Source organism: Muntiacus reevesi, chromosome 21 (genome assembly GCF_963930625.1).
Source record: "Muntiacus reevesi chromosome 21, mMunRee1.1, whole genome shotgun sequence".
Classification (NCBI taxonomy): Eukaryota; Metazoa; Chordata; class Mammalia; order Artiodactyla; family Cervidae; genus Muntiacus; species Muntiacus reevesi.
In genome coordinates, this window is record NC_089269.1 from 7,681,937 (window position 1) to 7,699,176 (window position 17,240).

The 17,240-nt window shown below is 39.7% G+C and overlaps 1 non-coding gene across 1 annotated transcript; it reads left to right on the top strand.

The window, feature by feature from the left end:
- The first annotated feature begins 16,937 nt into the window (after positions 1 to 16,937).
- On the top strand, positions 16,938 to 16,999 carry LOC136152577 (U7 small nuclear RNA). The gene has a single exon (XR_010660250.1). It is a non-coding gene; the product is annotated as a U7 small nuclear RNA (small nuclear RNA).
- The last annotated feature ends 241 nt before the right edge of the window (positions 17,000 to 17,240 follow it).

Genomic DNA, 17,240 nt, shown 5'->3' on the forward strand with positions numbered 1-17,240 from the left:
GTCGGATAGCATCACAGACTCAATGGACATGAACTTGGGCAAACTCTGGGAGATAGTGAAGGACAGGGAAACCTGATGTGCTACACTCATGCGGTTGCAAAGAGACGGACACGACTTAGCAAATGAACAGCTGCGAAGAGAATAAAAAACAAGCCACAATGTGGGAGAAAATACCTGCAAACCACATATCTAAGACTTGAATCCAAAATATATAAAGAACATTTGGCATTATGTAATTAAAAAATCTAATTAAAAAAAAACAGTGAAAATATCTGAAAAGACATTTTGCCAAATAAATGTATATATGGATCATATGTAATGAAAATATACTCTACATAGTTTATTATAAGGAACTGAAAATTAAAACAATAATGAGATACTGCTATATATATTTAAAATGGCTTAAATGCAAAGCACTGACAACATGATTGCCTGTGAGTTTGTGGACAACAGGAACTTGCATTTGGTGTTCATGGGAATACCAACTGGGATCACTACTTTGGGGGAAAGTTTGGCCTGAAAAGACATGAATGCATCTTAGATATGTGTTGCTAAAGTTAAAGGGTCAGTCTAGAAGTCTCCATACTGTATGATTCCAAATAATTTGACAACCTAGAAAAGGTAGAACTACAGTGATAGTTATTAAATTAAAAGATACTTGCTCCTTGAAAGAAAAGCTATGACAAACCTAGACAGTGTATTAAAAAGCAGAAACATCACTTTGCTGACAAAGGTGCATATAGCCAAAGCTATGTTTTTTTTTTTTCCAGTAGTCATGTACAGATGTGAGAGTTGGACAGTAAAGAAGGCTGAGTGCCAAAGAATCGATGCTTTTGAATTGTGGTGTTGGAGAAGACTCTTGAGAATCCCTCGGACAGTAAGGATATCAAACCAGTCAATCCTAAAGGAAATGAACCCTGAATATTCATTAGAAGAACTGAAGATGAAGCTCCAATACTTTGACCCCCTGATGTGAAGCGTTGACTCATTGCAAAAGACCCTAGTGCTGGGAAGTATTGACGAGAGGAGGAGAAGGGGGTTACAAAGCATGAGATGGTTGAATGGCTTCACCAGCTCAATGGACATGAGTTTGAGCAAATTCTGGGAGATAGTGAAGGACAGGGACGCCTGGTGTGCTGCGGTCCATGGGGTCACAAAGAGTCGGACGAGACTTAGTCACTGAACAACAACAGGGATAGTAAAGAGAACATAGTTGGCAGGGGTTCCTGGAGGCTGGGGAAAATGGCTGGATAAGTGAAGCAAAGGGCGATTTTTAGGACACTGAAACTAGTTTGCTTGATACTATAATAAGGGATATAGAATGCAATTTCTTTCTTAAAACCCATATAAATTTATGGAACAAAGATTGAACCTTAATACATACATATTTTTAAAAGAATTATTTAGGCTGTCATGAGCTCTTCAGATGGAATTCAGAATGTGACAACAAAACAATCTAACTCTATTACAAATTTATGAAACAAACTCACTGAAGGGCATTGGGGGGGGGGGAATGGTGTTGGCTTAAGTAATTTTGGAAATGAACAGAGTTTGTAACACTAAATCAGAAATTGTACATAAGTCCTGATTACTCATTAGTAAACTATTTCTCACATAGGGCACAAGTTAGCCATTCTGATACTAACCTACATGTATACTGAAATTGAATGATCAAGCATTAATAAATAAATGGGTGGTGGGAGCCAGTTCTCTCATTGTTGAAATGGAAGTCCACAGGTAAGGGAGGACGTTAGGATGATCCATTATAACATATTAAAGTTGAAGACAGCACTATTCACTCATATTTAACTTAATATGAATATAGATTATTGCATATATAAATTTTAGAGATATATGCATACACATTAGTATATAGACATATAATTCCTTTCTCTGTCATTTGAGAAGGATGGTGATAATGACACCTCATTAACAATGAGCACACTTAATGCCCAGATCTTGGTTTATAATATGATTTTCAATTAAAGAAATGAGCTCTTTGGAGAAATGGCTGATTCTAAGTCTCAGACAGAAATGTACAAAATGAGCCTGAAATTCAGTGCCAGAAAGTAAGGACATTTAAAATAAAAATAAAACAAATTACTATGATGTGGCTATACCAAAGAAACAAGTAAGTAACCAGAAGTCAACTCAAAGTGTTTCCAGTGTCCAAATATGCAACAGGTTGAAAAATGAAATAGATATATTAATAGTAACACTGGATTATAAGCCAAAAATGCAAAATAAATATATGAGTCCATATTGATGTAAATAAATGATTGAATAAATCATTGAGTACAATATAAATCTACATTAAATAATTTCAGTTAATTTATATAGATACTCTACCTTCAAGGAGGTGGAGCATAGCTCCTCATTCCTTAAGTATGGGCTGTGCATAGCAACTTCCTTCCAAAGGGCAAAACATGGAGGGAGGGAATAAAGCTAACCTTATGGTGGAAAAAAATCAGTTACACAGCTATGTGATTAAGGTCAGCAAGCTCAAGCTGGAATCAAGATTGCCAGGAGAATTGTCAACAACCTCAAATATGCAGATGATACCACTCTAAAGATAGAAAACAAAGAGGAACTAAAGAGCCTCTTGATGAGGGTGAAAGAAGAGAGTAAAAAAGCTGGCTAAAAACTCAACATTCTAAAAATTAATATCTTGTCATCTGGTCCCATCACCTCATGGCAAATAGATGGAGAAAGAGTGAAAATAGTGACAGATTTTATTTTCTTGAGCTCCAAAATCAGTGTGGAAAATGACTACAGCTAGGAAATTAAGAGACACTTGCTCCTTGGAAGAAAAACCATGACAAACCTAGACAGCATATAAAATGTAGACATCACTTTGCCAAAAAAGGTCCATATAGTCAAAGCTATGGCTTTTCAAGTAGTCATGTAAATATGTGAGAGTTGGACCATAAAGAAGACTGAATACCAAAGAATTGATGCTTACAAACTGTGGTGATGGAGGAGACTCTTGAGAGTCCCCTGGACAGTAATAATATCAAGTTAGTCAATCATAAAGGAAATGAACTGTGACTATTCATTGGAAGGACTGATGCTGAAGCTGAAGCTACAATACTTTGGCAACCTAATTCGAAGAGCCAACTCATTGAAAAAGACCCTGATGCTGTGAAAAGTTGAGGGCAAGAGGAGAAGCAGGCAACAGAAGATGAGATGGTTGGATGGCATTATTGGCTCAATGAACATGAGTTTGAGTGAACTCTGGTAGTAGTGAAGGAGAGGGATGCCTGGCCTGCTGCAGTTCACAGAGTCACAAAAAGGTGAACACAACTTATGACTGAATACCTGAACAGTAATCCTCAAAATTGTCCGCATCATTAAACATAAGAGAAGTCTATGGAACTGTTACAGCCAATATTAGTCTAAGGGGACATGGCAGCTAAGTGCAGTGTCATATCCTGAATGTGATTCTGAAGTAGAAAAAAAGGAAATTCTATAAAAACCAAAGATAAATTAGTAAATATGTACTTTACTTATTCATGATTATTCAGTATCAATTCATTAATTGTAAGAAATGTATTGTAATAAGGTAAGCTGTTAATAACAGGGAAACTTGAGCATATTACTATCTTCACTTTTTTTATTTGAAAATCTGAAACTATTATAAAATAAAATTCTTCTTAAAATATATAATTTTGAAGATTTTGCATCACTTCATTAAAGTCAAATCATTGATATGATAAATATGATAAATAAAATAAAAATAGTCATATCATTGATATGACTATACTGAAAAACTCCCTTTGTAAAGAATTTGTCTTTTAGGCTCATTTTAGTTTCCTTTCGTAGTACTGGGGACAAAGAATAGTTTGATGATTATCATTTTATTTTCAGTTAGCTGTCCAACTTTGAGGTCCAAATCAGCAACCACAGTATTCAATCATATCTCTAAATGTTCTGCTGATTGTGAGGCGAGCAGAAGTAACGCAACTTAGATTAGGAGTAGGCCTTCCTACTATCAGGTAGCTTTCGCTTAACAATGACCACTGTTTGCCAATTAGGACCAATTAGCTTTCACCCATGTTTGCCAATTAGGAAATTAGGAACGGGGCGGAAACCCCCAGGAAAGTCCTGCCCACGTGAAAGTATTGACCAATGAAATTGTTTTGCAAACGTGTAACCAATCCGCTTCTCACTCTATAAATTTGTGTAACAGCTTGGGCTCGGGGCTCTCTGACCCGCACCACTGCGTTGGTTGCGGGCGGAGAGTCCTGGCTCGAGTCAGTAATAAACTTCCCTTCCTGCGAGTTGCATTGTCTTGGAAGCCTTCTCTCTTCCCGCTCGGGGATTCGGACATTGGGCATAATATTTGGGGGCTCGTCCGGGATCCCTTTACTGGGGGAAGAGAACACTTCCAGGACAGAAGGGAAGGATAGATAATAGCACCGGTGCTCAGGAAAACTCAGGGGGCCCGAAAACCCAGCGCTGTGTTGTCAGCTGTCCGTGTGTTTGTCTTTGGTGTGTGTGCCGGCATTGTCTCAAGACAGGAAGCCCAGAGTGATTCCGGGGCCCTACTGTAAAGCAAGGGAGGTATCTGGCACAGGGAAAGTCCAGAGTAATTCCGGGGCCCTGCTGTAAAGCAAGGGGAGGTATCTGGCACAGGGAAAGTCCAGAGTAATTCCGGGGCCCTGCTGTAAAGCAAGGGAGGTATCTGGCACAGGAGAAAGCTTTCTCTAGCCGGTGTAAGGCCGAGGCCAGCGAGCGCGCTGGAAGGCAGCCGGCTCTGTGGGAAAGAGAGCGTCTCTCCTGATCCCAAGTCTGGTCTGGTCTGGCCAGGGGGCCCGGAAAAAACTCAGCGCTGTTATCGGCCGACGTTTGTCTGTCCGTGTGTTTGCCTTCGGCTCTCTGTGTTTGTCCGTGTTTGTGTGTGTGCCGGCATCGTCTCTGGTCTCGTTCCTACTCTGACTCAAGTTTCAGTGAACAGGCAAACGTTTGTGGGGCAATTGATGAGTCCCGGCCAGGGCTACACTCTGGCGGGCTCTGAAGGCCCTACAGTAAGTGAGCCTCAGTAACTAGAGCCCAACCAGGTGAAACTCTCCTTTCACTACGATTGTCAGCAGCTGTTGCAGGAGCGAATTCTGGCAGAAGCGCGGAAACGGGTCCCAGGGGTCAACGGGAGGCCAACCGCCCAGCCTCATCTCGTGGTCGAGGGGTTTCTTCTGTTGCGGTCTAACTGGGATTTTGAGCGAGCGGAAGGTAGGGAGCATCTCCAAGTGTACCGCCAGACTCTGATGGCAGGCCTGCGGGCCACAGCAAGAAAGCTGACAAATTTGGCGAAGGTCCCACTGAGAGCCCGGCAGCCTTCCTAGAGAGGCTAATGGAAGCTTTCAGGACACCTATGGACCCCCAGGCTGAGGAGTCAGCGCTGCAGTTCTGTTAGCGTTTGTAAATCAGGCAGCACCAGATATTAGCAGGAAATTACAAAAGATAGAGGGATTGGGAGAACAGACAATACAGGATTTACTGAAAGTAGCTGAAAAGGTATTTAATAATAGGGAGACCCCAGAAGAAAGGGAAGAACGAATTCGACAGGAGGAAAGGGAATTAGCTGAGAAGATCAGGAAAGAAGATAGGGAACATAGGGCGAAGGAAAACCGGAAGAACCAGAGGGAGCTAGCCCAGATTCTTTTTGCTGGGATAAAAGCTGGAACAGAATTGAGGGAACCTCGAGACCCCTGGACGGGAGAAAAACAGAAACCAAAAAGGCAGGCCCTAAAGAAGGATCAGTGTGCCTACTGCAGAGAACAGGGGCACTGGAAAAACGAGTGCCCTAAGAGGGACCTGAGGAGAAGTACGACCCAGAGACAGAGAATCTCCCCTGGAACTCGAGTTCTATATGCGGGGGAAGACAGTGACTAGGGGAGTCAAGACTCAGCACCCCTCCCCGAGTCCTTGGTAACGAAAAGTAGATCTGGGGACCCACCAGGTGTGCCATTCGTTTTTGGTGATACCAGAATGCCCAGAGACTTGTTGTGGCCGATGGCATTTCCTGTGGATGCAGTCATGAGGAACTGGAAAATTCTGCTGAAGATTACATGTTAGATCTGAGGTACGGGGACCCTGAAAATCTGGAATTAGCGTACCTCTCTATGGTGGAGATCAGACCCAGAAAGTTAGTCACTCACAGCTGTGGCACTTTACTTTGCTGATCAGTGGTGGGCTATTGAAAACATCTCTCTTCTAGAGAGGCTTAAGCAGGTGAGAACTCTTGGGGAGAGAATGGTTAACTCCTGTGAGGGTGAGATAGTACCCCATGAGCCAGGAAGCTCAGCGGGGGATCACTCCCCACATTCAACGTCTCATGGATGCTGGAATTCTCAAGCGGTGTCAATCCCCTTGAAACACCCCCTTACTGCCAGTGAAGAAGCCACGGGGGACAGATTACCTGCGAGAAGTCAACATACGGGTGAGTGACATACACCCCACTGTCTCTAACCCATACACCCTCCTGAGCAGTTTGCTGCCTGAGTGAAGATGCCTTTTTCAGCCTACCCCTGGCGGCCCAGAGCCAGGAGGTATTTGCCTTTGAGTGGACCGAGGAGGAAGCCCAACTGGTAATCCCACAGAGGTTCAAGAGGCTCTGAGTGAGGACCTCTACGAATATCGGACTTGGCACCCAGAGGTCCTTCTGCTACACAATTAATAGCCTGGCAAGAGGTCACCTGTTTGGGGTATAAGATCAGGCAGGTGCAAAGGTGGCTAACCCAGGCCATGAAGGAAACAATATTGCAGATACCAGAGCCCAAGACCCCCCGCCAGGTGAGAGTTTCTGGGGACTGTTGGATATTGCAGACTGTGGATCATGGGGTCTGCTGAGAAGGCCCGGCCCTTGTATGTTCAGACGGGCCCTACTAGAAGCCCCAGCCCTTGCCCTGCCTAACCCAAATAAGCCATTCCAGTTGTTTGTAGCTCCATGATTGCAGCAAGATACTGGCTGAGGCCCTGGCGGCACGAAAAGACTTAACTGATGTACCCCTAGACAACAGTGAGCTAGTTTGGTTCACCGATGGGAGCAGCTATGTAAAAGATGGGCAAAGGAATCATCATGATCGGCACTCTGACTGCACTACAGTGGTTTATCCATGATTCTGTGAAGGTCTATTTCAGGCTCCCTCGCCCTCCTCCCCCTGAGATGCCAGAGGCTCTGAAGAAGCTTGGGTACACTCAGTAGATAAATGAAAGAAAATATGGACTGAATCTGCGTGTTGATCAGTGTTTGACGACTGGATAATCCAGGCTTGCAAAGCGTGCCAACTGATGAGGACAGGAAAAAAGCAGCACACGGGAACGAGGTACCGAGGAGAAGAGCCAGGGCAACACTGGGAGATAGATTTCACTGAGGTAAGGTCAGGCAAGTACAGGTATCGCTGTCTGTTGGTTCTGGTAGATACCTTCTCAGGGTGGGTGGAAGCCTTCCCCGCTAAGGGAGAGACAGCAATAGTGGTTGCTAAAAAGATCTTAGAGGAAATAGTGCCTAGGTATGGGCTGCCAGTGACTATGGGCTCTGATAACGGACCTGCCTTTGTGAGTCAGATGGTACAAGGGCTGGCCCAAGCTCTGGGGATGAAATGGAAGTTATATTGTGAATATAATCCCCAGAGCTCAGGACAGGTTGAGAAAATGAATCAGAATGAAATTGACAATAGAGACTGGCAGGGACTGGGTGGTCCTCCTTCTCTTCGCACTCTTTCAGGCACGTAGCACCCCTTATAAGCTGCCCTTTTGAGATTCTGTATGGAAGACCCCTCCTGTGTGTATTAGAACCTAGATGGAAAGGCCCTTATGTTGTTCTCATTACCACTCCTACTGCTGTAAAGGTCGACGGGATTGGACTCTGAGTTCACTGCAATCACGTGCAGCAAGCCACACCAGAAGAACAGGAGCAGAATGGAAGGCAAGACCTCACCCGTACTCGTCTGCTGGGAGGTCTCCTAATTCTCCTGCTGATTATTGCAGGAGCTGAAGCTGTATAACCTCTTGTGATGGGTCCCGGGAATGGGACGTAGGAAACAGATTTGGTAGACCCCGAGTGTGGCGCAACCCGCAGGGCCAAGTACCTCAGATATGGGTGAATCAAGCTTTACTATCTCTGCAAGGCCAAGGGCTTTCCTATGAGCTGCTGTAGATGACTTGATTTTTCTCCAACAGGGTAGGGTCTGCGAGGTTTCTATGTAGACCATACAAGAGTGGTAAGAGAATCAATCAGTCATCTAGAGAAGTCTTTGACTTCCTTGTCTGAGGTGGTCTTGTTTAGAAAGAGAACGGGAAGCCCAGCAGAGATGGTTTGAGTCTTGTTTTCAACTACCTTAATTTCCACCCTCCTGGGTCCACTTAGAATGTCAGCGGCCCAAGATGGAAAAGAGGAAGATTCCTCTACTTGAACAACAGACAGGGGGGAATGTGAGGCGAGCAGCAGTAACACAACTTAGATTAGGAGTAGGCCTTCCTACTATCAGGTAGCTTTCGCTTAACAATGACCACTGTTTGCCAATTAGTACCAATTAGCTTTCACCCATGTTTGCCAATTAGGAAATTAGGAACAGGGTGGAAACCCCCAGGAAAGTCTCGCCCACGCGAAAGTATTCACCAATGAAATTGTTTTGCAAACATGTAAACAATCCGCTTCTCACTCTATAAATTTGTGTAACAGCTTGGGCTCGGGGCTGTCTGACTCGCACCACTGCATTGGTTGCGGGCGGAGAGTCCTGGCTGGAGTCAGTAATAAACTTCCCTTCCTGCGAGTTGCATTGTCTTGGAGGCCGTCTCTCTTCCCGCTCGGGGATTCGGACATCGGGCATAACACTGATCATCAGTATGGCTAACGGAGCAAGACAAGAGACATGAGACTTTGTTCACCGACTAAGCAAAGACTTTAGAACAGAAACTAGATCTTTAAGGAATAAAAAAGCAGTCAGATTGCTAGAGCTAAGTACTTTCCATTGTCTGTAGACATTTTTTCCCCTGCATGTTCATTAAACTTCAGGATTTGTCTGATTATACTGACTGTAATCCATAAATCAGTTGGCAAAAAAAAAAAAAAAAAAGACACATTCCTGACACTGATATTGAATGATTTCCACTATGAAGAACACAATATAATTGAGCACTAAGTTAAAGTCTTATAACTAAACTCATAAAATTTTATAATAAAGATTGTATAAGAGCAAGGATGGAGCAAAAGACTGTTTTTTTTTTTTTGTTTGTTTGTTTTTTTTAATAACGTGATTAATTATCAAACTAAAGTCAAGTTTAAATGTGAAGGTGGAAGCCAGGGATAAGAGGTATACTAAAATAGAAAAGTTAGTAAGGTTGATAATGGACATATTTTATGTGAACAGTCTATGAACATATCTTTTGTTTCTCCTCCGTTAATCAATCACAATACGATTTGAACATAGGGATGTAAATAATATGTATACCATGCAGAGTTAATAAGTCCAAAATTGCAGATTGCTTTTATTGGTGGTAAAATAACTAAGGAAATGAGAGTAATTCAATTTGGATTAAATTCACAATGTTGGCGTGCCTTTGAGTGGAGCAAATGAGGGAATATTTTTATACCACAATCCTAGAAGTTAAAAAATAAATTATATTTTTTCTCACTACTTCTACCTTACTGGTACCTGAGAGGCCTTTCATTAAGGTATACTACAATTAATTACGTTATTTTTTCTAATTCAATACATATTCAAAATTATAAGCAGTAAATAACCATTAAATAGTTCATCATTCAAGCACTTTGATTACCTTTCCCTTTTTATACCATATTTGTATAGGTTGCTGCTGCTGCTGCTGCTCCTAAGTCACTTCAGTCGTGTCCGACTCTGTGCGACCCCACAGACGGCAGCCCACCAGGCTCCCCCGTCCCTGGGATTCTCCAGGCAAGAACACTGGAGTGGGTTGCCATCTCCTTCTCCAACGCATGAAAGTGAAACGTGAAAGTGAAAGTGAAGTCGTGTCCGACTCTTAGCGACCCCATGGACTGCAGCCACCAGGCTCCTCCGTCCATGGGATTTTCCAGGTAAGAGCACTGGAGTGGGGTGCCATCGCCTTCTCCGTTGTATAAATTACATGGACTTAAGTAATTGATATTAATGGAGTATATCATGAAAAGTAAAGTTGGTCCATTTTAATTTATAATGTTAGAGAATAGACTGCTTGAAAAGCACTAAAAATCAAGGAAAGTACTGTTTTTATTCATTCTAGACACATTTTTATTATACTTTTTGCATCAATATTAAAAGATGCGAAACACTGGACAGGGTGAGTTAGGACCAATCTTCTGAAGGTTGATTACATGAAATTTGGTTCTTCAGATCCTGTTATAATGAGTATATCACTCTAGGTAGCACTTCCTTTCGAGGGGAAAACAATTTATACATTGGTGAATTAGCCTGATAGATATCAGAAATGTGATGACTCAGCACGTAGGTGGGTGGGAAATTACGAAGATGTCTTATTGGCAACAGAGCATTGTTTGGTTGACCTTAAAGCCACGTAATTTTATAACTTTTATAACTTTGGCTTGCTAATATCCAAATAAGAACAATTTACAAGCTATGACTCATCCCAGGTGCAGCTCACAGAGGTAACATACCTCTGCATTTGACTTTAATCTGTGCACGAAGTATAATCTCCTTAGAGTCCTAGCTGGGTCTCTGGGATACTTCCTTTTAAACGTCCCCGTGTTTTCCCATTCGTTTCCCATTAATATTATCATTGAACCATTGTACTGCTGGAGAGACAGTACCACCCTTAGGTCTGCGCAGAAGAGACCCTGATTCTGTGTCCTGCGTTATTGACAGTCTTGCTTTGGCTTTGCCCTGGACGGCCCCCTCCCAGTGGTGTGGAGGGAGCAAACACTCTCCCCTATTCTCGATTATGGTTTGGGAGATTAAGACAATTAACTACTTAAATAAGAGATATTTTTGCTTACATTTTTTCTTACTTTCTAAGTATCAAAGGAACAATAGTTGAAAGCCATTTTAGATTTGTGCCTTTTTAGCCTATTGACTGGTTCTTAAAAATAATTCCTATATACATTCAAAAATAAAATTATATTCTAAACTTCTGCTGCAGTTGTTCAGACAGTAAATTGTAAATTTAGATTGCGTCTCAAATAAGCCAAAATAAGCTGTATATTTTTTGCTATTTATTTACTTTCATTTTCCAGTTTCCAGGCTAAGTCCAGAAGTAAACAAACAGTTGGAAATTGCCTATTAATGGTCTTTCTTAAGTTAAGAGTTTTTTTTTTTTTTTCTTTTGCATGGAATTTTTCAGTGTTTCATACATATGTTATCTTTTCATTATTTTCTCCAAATAGGTACTAAGTACCAGGAGTGGCTTTTATTGCTCCATAGAAGTCAGAGAAGAGACTCAATCCTTTAGGAATATCATGATCTCTCTTTTCTGATGAAGAATGGCTGGTTAGTTTTGGTTCCTTATTTGTATCTGCCATGCTATGATTAATCCTATCTAATCTTTTGGAATGATGTGGCGCCCACTACTGGTGTCTGAACACCTAGCTCTGCTTCTTGGATTCAGCGTCTCTGATTCAGGGCTGCTTTAACCTCAGCATTCTGTGTTCTCCTCCCATAGCATTTAGGAGTTTCTTAATTATCTCTTGCAGCTTGAGAGTAAGGTGAATTAGAAAAGCTACCTTAGTTTTTATTTCTTTCACCAGTTGATCAGAATGGCTCCTACCCCACATTAAATGGTGCCAAGTGGTGGGAAATCCTGCCAGTGATAAGCCGTGCCAGCTCAATTGTGTTTCTTTTATACAAACATGGGTATGTGCATCACAACAACCTTCTCAAATCCCAAAGTTTTAGATCCACATTCTCATTTGGACCTGTCTGCTCTACTTTTATTTTTGTCTTCCTTTCTAGGGTACTTCAAAGTAGTGAAGGAAGCAGTTTTTAATCTTTCCATTTAAAAGGGACTTCCATCCCATATCCCATTACTAATAAAGTGGTCTTCAATCTATCTCTTTCTGTAAGAGTTATATTTGAAAAATAAAAATTTTTACTGTTTAAGGTAAAAAAGCATCACAAAACTGATAATGATTGAAAACAATCAGTTTTCTTTTCTCCTTGAAACTGCACCATCTCATTGTTTAAATGTTAGTGCCAACATCTGGGTCATCTGTGGGTCTGCTTCTATTGAATATTTTCCTCTTAGTACTGTATCAGGTTTTTTCGTATTTTCATGCTTCTCAATTTTCCCTCTTCTTTTATTTTCCTGGATAATGGGTATAAAATAGCAGTGTAGAGAAGATGGAAATACAATTTTTAAAATTTGCATTCATGAGCTAACAGTTCTGTCCTTCATCTGGCAGCTAGGATAGGGAACTAAACATTTAAACTCTACCAATTTAGGTGCTATTTTAATTACAATGTTTTTTTAAACCTTCTTAGTAAAACCCCTGTCTGCTCACATAACAGTTACTGATCTCTTTAATCATGTAAACATTTGATCTGGGCTGTAATAGCCAAAGCTTCATATAATTTTGTGTGAGGGTTTATGAATCTAATCTCTTTGAAACTCATTAAGACTTTATAAGTTCTCTTTAATTTCTAGCTACTCTTTCACAGCAACTTTTTTCAGAAAAAAGAGGGAAGAGAATTTTAGGTTGAGTGATTTAATTTTATATTTGAGGCTTTTCATTCAATTTGCCATGCTATTTCAAATTATCATTAAGAATTCTGCCTCTCCTTTATCTGTCTGCTCCTGGAAAAAGTGTTCTTTGTTTTTGCTTTTGTCTTTTCCCTCAGTAGCTATGATTCTTAGCTCACCCAAAGAAGACATTTTCATCTCTGGAATTCAGTTTCTCAGGGTTCCTTGCATCCACTATTCTGAAGTAGCATGCTATATACAAGTTATTGTCTTTTAAATAATTTATTTATTTTTTCATTTTGTTACCATGAAAGCATAGTCTTTACCATTATTCTATATCCTAACAATAAGTAGCAGGATTCCAGTTTATCTTAAAGCATGAAAAATGTTTTATTTAAGTTTTGCCTATATTTAATTCTATATCCATTTTTCAAGGAGTCAGTAAAAGCCTGGGTGTGTGCATATTTATGTAAGTTGCAAGTAAATATAATTTTATACTTTCCATATTTTTATACTGAGTTGGAATAGGTGATTGTATCATAATTGAAGGATAAATAAAGAAATGGAGAATTTATTTTAAATTCTCACTTGATTTATCCCCAACCTAAGCAAAGAGTTCCAGAAAAACATCTATTTCTGCTTTATTGACTACACCAAAGCCTTCAACTGTGTGGATCACAATAAACTGTGGAAAATTCTGAGAGAGATGGAATACCAGACCACCTGACCTTCCTCTTGAGGAACCTGTATGCGGGTCAAGAAGCAACAGTTAGAACTGGACATGGAACAACAGACTGGTTCCAAACAGGAAAAGGAGAACATCAAGGCTGTATATTGTCACCCTGCTTATTTAACTTATATGCAGAGTGCATCATGAGAAATGCTGGGCTGGATGAAGCTCAAGCTGGAATCAAAATTGCCGGGAGAAATATCAATAACTTCAGATATGCAGATGACACCATCCTTATGGCAGAAAGTGAAGATGAACTAAAAAACCTCTTGATGAAAGTGAAAGAGGAGAGTGAAAAAGTTGGCTTAAAGCTTAACATTCATAAAACTAAGATCATGGCATCTGGTCCCATCAATTCATGGGAAATAGATGGAGAGACAGTGGAAAGTGTCAGACTTTAAGTTTTTGCGCTCCAAAATCACTGCAGATGGTGATAGCAGCCATGAAATTAAAAAACGCTTATTCCTTGGAAGGAAAGTTATGACCAAACTAGACAGCATATTAAAAAGCAGAGACATTACTTTGCCAACAAAGGTCCGTCTGGTCAAGGTTATGGTTTTCCCAGTGGTCATGAATGGATGTGAGAGTTGGACTATAAATAAAGCTGAGCACCCAAGAATTGATGCTTTTGAACTGTGGTGTTGGAGAAGACTCTTGAGAGTCCCTTGGACTGCAAGGAGATCCAACCAGTCCATCCTGAAGGAGATCAGTCCTGGGTGTTCATTGGAAGGACTGATGCTGAAGCTTAAACTCCAGTACTTTTGCCACCTCATGCGAAGAGTTGACTCATTGGAAAAGACCCTGATGCTGGAAGGGAGGAGGGAAAGGGGACATCAGAGGATGAGATGGTTGGATGGCATCACCGACTCGATGGACATGGGTTTGAGTAAACTCTGGGAGTTAGTGATGGACAGGGAGGCCTGACGTGCTGCGGTTCATGGGGTCACAAAGATTTGGACACGACTGAACGACTGAACTGAACTGAACTGACGCAAACTTTAGGCTTCCCTGGTATCTCAGCTGGTAAAGAATCTGCCTGCAATCCAGGAGACACCAGTTCGATTCCTGGGTTGGGAAGATCCACTGGAGAAGGGATACCCGCTCCAGTATTCTTGCCTGGAGAATTCCATGGACAGAGGAGCCTGGCAGGCTACAATCTATAGGATCGCAGAGTCAGACACGACTGAGTGACTTTCATTCACCCACTCAAGCAAACGTTAGAATCATGGCCCAAAACATAAAATTAATTATTGGTCAGATTAAATGTAATAAACCAGCAAATATGATGGTATGTTTCTCACATATAAATATATAAAAGAAATAAAGATACAGAAAACTGGAAGAGTTGTTATGAAATACAAGGGAATGTCTTCAAATAATCAATGACAATACTGACATATAACTTCTCAGAGAAAAAAACAGAAGCAAAAACTTGACTGACTATGATATTTAAAAAGTGTGTATGGTGGTAGTGGTGTGAAATTTGGGCCTAGAATTCTAGCAAAATTTTCATCAAAAATAAAGATAAAATAAAAATGTTGCTGTTTAAAAAATCTGAGAAAATGTATCACTAACTTTCCTGGTTATTTAAAAGAAGAAGTATTATAAAATTCTCTTCAGAGAGAATAAAAGTGAAACTAGATAGATCAGACAATCAGCAAAGAACAAAGGATATCTAAAAGTAAAATATTTTGGTAACTCAAAATGCATATTAGCTGTTTTAATATTAAACATAATTGATACTACATTTAATATATTGTTTAAAACATATAGTGACATCTAATAGAGTTTTAAAATTTAAGATACATGAGAGCAAGAAGATATTAGTCCATAGAAATTTATGAGCTAATGTAATAATATTGAGGTAATGTGGAACCAATATGGTCTAAAGCCCTCGACATTTTCAAATTGAAATATATTCATTTTGCTAGATCTTGATAAGATAGGAATATATGATATAATCTGGAAGCTTCTACTATAATGGTAAAAGAATGAGTTAGCATATGGTTAGTAGGACAGTGGAGTGATTTAAAATAAATATATATATATATGTACATATATCTCAAGTGATAAAACATTGCAGAATATAGAAGCCTGCAGAAACATAATACAGAACATAAATATAGAAACAAAATATACAGAATATAGAAAAAAACAGTAAAATGGTTTATTTAAGTCTGAAAATGTCAAAAGGCACTTTAATATAAGTGAATTTCATATTTAATTAACAGGTGATAATTATCAGACACAAAGAAAATAATTTAAATACTGATAATAGAAATATATAAAATGAAGAGTATTTGAATCAAATACTATGCAAATACTAACCAAAAGAAATTAATGGAGCTGTTAATCAGACAGTTAAATTTTAGGTAAAAAGATAGAGAAAATTTTCATGATGATAAAATGCTTAATTAGTCATGAAAATATGGCAAATTTTAATTTGTAGTCACACAATACAACATCAAAACAGAAATAGTAAAATTTGATACAAGTACAAATATAAAAATACAGAATTATAGTTGTAGATTTGAATATACATTTCTCAGTACTTAATAGCACTATCAGACCAAAACTGAGTGAGAAAATTTGAACTCTTTGATTACCAAACTTGATATATTTATTCTAGAAGACTGCTTCCAATTGTTGAAGGAACATTTTTTAAAGTATGCATTGCACATTAATAAAACTTCACCATTAAGCAAATGTTGACATAGTTATAGGATTTTGATTCAATCTGATCACAAAATAATTTAGATTCATTCTGATCACAAAATAATGGAAATAAACTAGATAGTCCTAACAAAATATAATTTGAAAATCACCATATGTTAAGAAATGTAAAACTTTTAAATAAATAATCCATAGATCAAAGAAATAAACTATAATGGTAGCTAGAAAATATTTTATACTAAATTTTAAGGAATATATGTTATAACCAAAATACTAAAAAGAAAAACAGCAGTTTCTGCTTTGAATACACAAAAAAAGTGTGAACTCTTTCTGAGAATGGAGAGGAGAGAGAGCTTGGAAAAGAAATAGGTGATATCAGTAAGGAATAAAGGATATGACTACAGATACTAAGGGCTTCCCTTGTGGCTCAGCTGTTAACACGGGTTCAATCCCTGGGTTGGGAAGATCCTCCTGGAGAAGGGAACGGTTACCCACTCCAGTATTCCGGGCTGGAGGAGTCCATGGACCGTATAGTCCATGGGGTTGCCCAGAGTCAGACACAACTGAGCCTCACACAGTTATTAAACCATCACAGATACTCCAGGGAAGGAGTAAGGAGTCGGGAGTAAGGAGTCTGCCTGCAACGCAGGAGACCTAGGTTCAGTCCCTGAGTTGAGAAAATCCCCTGGAGAAGGGAGTGGCAGCCCACTCCCGTATTCTTGCCTGGAGAAATCCATGGGCATAAGAGCCTGACAGGCTATGGTCCATGGCATTGCAAAGAGTCAGTCACGACTGAGTGACTGACGCAAGTACTCCAGATATTTTAAGAAATTGAAAAGAGCATTGTGAACAACTAATGCCAATAACTGTTTTAACATTAAACAGAAAGTGTTACAGCTCTTTTAGAATTTGTCTAGCAGGTTTTCTGATCCTCACCAGAAAACCCCCATGGGAATAAAAAATAAAAATTAAACAGGAACAAAATTCCTATGAGAATTAAAATATAGTTTACTAACAATGACACATAAATAAAGGGATATTCTAATTAGTCATATTATATGTTAAAGAAATAGAATCTGTACTGCAAAACTTACCCACAATGATGAATTCAGGCTAAGGTGCTACACTGAGGAATGCTGTCAAACAGAAGAAATGGTTTCCATCTTATAGTAAAGTTTTTCAGAGAATA